General features: G+C 40.9%; 1 long non-coding RNA gene across 1 annotated transcript in view; it reads left to right on the plus strand.

Moving 5' to 3' along the window:
* Window positions 1-3,960, plus strand: part of LOC125610367 — a 4,460-nt gene extending 500 nt beyond the window's left edge. Inside the window, exons 2-3 of the long non-coding RNA XR_007344267.1 lie at window positions 1,598-1,677; window positions 3,790-3,960. This is a non-coding gene — a long non-coding RNA (uncharacterized LOC125610367). The remainder of the gene's footprint in view (window positions 1-1,597; window positions 1,678-3,789) is intronic.
* Window positions 3,961-4,391: the final 431 nt, after the last annotated feature.

Consider the following 4,391-nt stretch of genomic DNA (forward strand, 5'->3'; position numbering starts at 1 on the left):
GAGGGGGAGAGGGGGAGAGGGGGAGAGGGAGAGGGAGAGGGAGAGAGACCCAAACCTGTTAGGAAGTATTCTGCAGCTGGCTCCAGAGAATAAAGTTGGTTGCACGTCAGTTGGTACTGAGCACATAGCACAAAGAGCTGCTCTATACCAGTGTGTTGATTCTTGGTCTGTATGTGTGAATTACACTTGGCCATTAGTGAAATAGAAAGCGAGGGCCAAATAATGTGTGCAAAACTCATAAGGTGGCAGTGGTCATTAGGGGGATCCATATGGTGCAAATATGGATATAGATCTACAGAATATCAGGGCCTCGCTGAAGCCAGCGGCGGCTTTCCTTGGCAGACAGTCCAACATTAATGGCGTCTCTTAATTCCTGTGGTCTCCATTCCAGTACTGACTTCACCTTCACAGCTTTATGCATTGAACTCTCAGGGGCAGACCGCAGGGATTCTAACCCTGCTGCAATTCGCCTGGCATCCTAGGCCTTACTTTGAAATCTTGGTGGGAGCCTCCAGGATACCTTAACTCCAGCATCCTGTAGTCCTGCAGAACCAGCACCACACTCACTATGCATACTGCCAGTTTGAGCAGTAGCTGGGTCCCCATAGTCCGTGTTTCCAGAATCTTCTGAGTGCCTGGGTGGCTGAGCATGGAGAAACCTCCTAGGCCACTCTGTGCAAACCAAAGTAAATGTTCCCTCAAGGTCTTTTCTCAAAGGAAATTTTTACTTTTACACCCTTGAACCTGTGATGGGTATGATCTTTTCAATTCCTGAGATCCTATTTTCTCTGTGCAAAGTACTTAACGTCTCTTTAGCTGTTGTGATCTCGTCAATGAACACACATTCCTTGGCCCCAATTTTAAACACACTTTTCTGATCAAACTGCAAGTTTTTAAAATCCTGCTCTGGTTTCTGCTCCCAGTTCTCACAGTAATCCTGGCTAAAAGCTGCCAGCAAAATCCATGCCACAGCCTGAATTTTGTGCTACCTTGAAATTTGCCAGATTAATTAGCCCATCGTCTTTAAATTCAGCCTCAGACAAAGTGTTAGGACATGGCAAAATATAGATAAATTCTTTGCCAGATAGTAACATGAATGACCTATAGTCCAATTTCCAGTAGAGTCTCCATTTCCCTCTAAAATCTCACGAGCACTGTCAGTGTTCCTCTTGCCATTCTAGTCTTTTGAATTCCCAGCAGAATTGCACATTAAGGTCTGCTGACGACATTCTAAGTCTTCTTCAGCACGTATCTCCAATTTTTTTCAAACTCCTCCCACAAACCCATGCCCAAGTCTTCTGAACCACACGGTCACAGCAATGACCCCACTCTCAATACCAATTTCTATATAAATCCAAACCCTAGCAGGGTCTTATTTTTAATGTATTTTCTGCAACCCTGATGCTTCTGACTATGCCTGACATTTTATATACACTTAACAAGTATTTGTTCAGCCAATTCCCTTATTGATATAAAGGAAGAGGGGGTGTTACAGAAACCTCACTGTAACATGGGGAAGTTCCCTCCCAAATTTTTGTTTGGATGCCATACTCATGAGAGCAATTCTTTTGTTGGAACAAAAATTTATTACTCACAGGTATGAGTCCTGAGGCAAGGGGCAGGAGGACAACTCTCCTGGAAGGGGGAGCTAGGAAAGAAAGAGCAATGAATGCAAAGGTATGTATAAAAGAGAACTTCCCTTTACCCTCTAAACTGGGATATTTGAAGGAAGCTCCTGCCCCAAGAAAAATTTAAACAAGGCAACAAAAGGAAAATGCATGTTTGCTACATGTTTGTGTGTGTGTGTGTGTGTGTGTGTGTGTGTGTGTGTGTGTGCAGAGGTGGGGTAAGGCAGTGGTGGTGGTGGAGGGCTATCTTTTATTTCTTAGGGAAGGAAAGATAATTTCTGGATTAGCATCTGAGATCAAAACAAGTTCTCCCATTTCTGATTCTCTAATATTCCTAGTTAATATTTTTTCACTTCTCCCACCACCTTCCCAGAGCTCTTTTCTTATTATTAAATCTTTTTCATCAGTCATTTTTATTAAATGGAACATGCCTTTATATTAGTTGACACTTAAAAATGAAATAAATAATGACTAAATATAAATCAAAGGAATTTTGCAAAAGAGGCCCATGGTCCTACTTGCCCGACCCCCAATGCATGTAAAATGTAAAAGACTTCCTTGTTGATGAAACTGACTCTATGTGAAGTCATCTTCAACCGTCAAGGTGCTCACATATAAATTTGGGGATGGGCAGCCCTGTGCAGCTTGTGTGATCTCACCAAGGAATTTGGACCCTCTTCCTGCATCGCTAATATAACTAGCTTGCACACCTTCCTCTCCCGTCCTGGATTTCATGGTCTGGAGGCTAAAAAAACCCTACAAAATGCAGAAAGGTAACTTTCCCAAGTTTTCCACATTTTATTCAGAGCAGTAATTTATTCAACTTTGTGATGGATGCTTTATGAATACATCTGCAAAGATAATTATTTATTTATTCCAAATATAATCATTTATTCATTATGAAGTCCTGACCCATGCTAAATTCTAGAAGGAGAGCCAGAAATCACTGAGACTCAGCTAACGACTGTTCTCCTGAGCCCTGGGCTGTGGCTTTGTCCTGTCCCTCCTCCTGCTGCTTGCATTGATAACTGTGATAGCCTTCAGCTTGCCACCCTTGACTGACCCTTGATCAGGAAGGAAAAGCCTGGTTGCAGGAGATTAAGCATTACAGATGTGCGAATGCCTTTGACTGTTTGACTCATTCCCCTGACAGGTATTAATAACAGTATTTCCTATCCCAAAACAACCTTCCAAACTCTATTCATGCTCCTCCTGAAAAGCTTCATGCTTCATATTCTTTAGAGACATAAAGTTAAATTCTGATAAGAGATTTGGTTTGTACAGAAGGCCCATTCTTTTAGCAAAACCAGACATTTTGTGATAGAAATCAAATTTTAATATGACCTGAGGTACTCCCATCTCTGTATACTGTGAAAAATGTTTACCTCAAAAACTCTCCTTTTATTCCAATACATGATGCTGAGGATAAAAATCAATGTCAAATATTATGATTGCTATTTGGGGGTAATCTGTGTATATGTGATCAGCATATAATAAAGGAACTCCAATTTCTGGTTAGGTGGAGTTTTTCTTTTCAATCATCTGATTGCCTAAACATCGATTATGTTACACAATCCAGAACATGTAAACAGAGGTAACTGCCCTTGTAGTAAAGTTATGTTTTGTAAATTTTATTCATTTATAACAAAAACTCTTCTTTTTTTTTTTAAAAAGTTAATGTTTGAAAACATGCAATTCAATAGACTCCATTCATGCAGACAGAAAAACTCCATGTCTCCTAAATTGGCCTGAAAATATAAACATGCTTTAGTAAATAGATAAAATGTGCCACAGATGTACAACTGAATACTATCCAAATAATAAAAGGCTATAGGTCATTGATATCATGTGCAAAAATACACATGGATCTCAAAAATATGCTAAGCAAAGGAAGACATACAATAAAAGGTAATGTAATACATGATTCCATTTATATGAAATTCTTTAAAAGGTAACACTTAGTATGTTGTATTTCCAATGTACACAAGTTCTTTGATACTCTTCTTTTCAAGAAATAGAGTCGAATTTCCTCTAACGTGAATGTGGGCTGAACCTGGTGACTTGTTTTTAACAAACAGAATGAAGTGAAAGTGGCCGTGTGCTCCCTGGGAGACCAGACCATCAAAGGCACACAGCTTTCGACTTTCTTGTTCTCTCTCAGACCAGTCACTCTGCAGGAAGCCAGTTGTCCTGTCATAAGAACACCCAGGAAGCCATGTGCAGAGCCCGTGCCAACGGCCATGCCAGTGAGCCTACTTGAAAATGAATCATTAAGCCCCAGGTGAGTCTGAACAAACTGCTTTCCTGCTTGATGCAACCTCACGGAAGTAACTGAGCCGCAACTTCCAGCCACACTTCCAGCCCTACTTCTGGGTGAGATGACATGTTTCTTGTTTTAAACTGCTAAGTTTTGGGGGCAACAATTATACAGCAATACACAAATAACACACACAGTAGAAGGAGACAGATCAGTGACTGTCTAGGGTCTGGATTGGGGTGGAGATTGACTGCAAAGAGGAAGCAAAATGCACTGGCACACATCTGTCATTCTAGTTGCTTGGGAGGCTGAGGCAGGAGGATCGCCTGTCTCAAGATAAAAAATAAAAAGGCTGGGGATATGACTCAGTGGTAGAGCACCCCTGGGTTCAATCCCCAGTATCAAAATATATAAAAAGCAAAAACGCAACTTTTTAGGGTAAAGGAAATAGTCCAAGTTTCAATTGTGACAATGTTTACATGAATGTAGACATCGGTCCAAATCCT

Source organism: Marmota marmota, unplaced genomic scaffold (assembly GCF_001458135.2).
Source record: "Marmota marmota marmota unplaced genomic scaffold, marMar, whole genome shotgun sequence".
Lineage (NCBI taxonomy): Eukaryota > Metazoa > Chordata > Mammalia > Rodentia > Sciuridae > Marmota > Marmota marmota.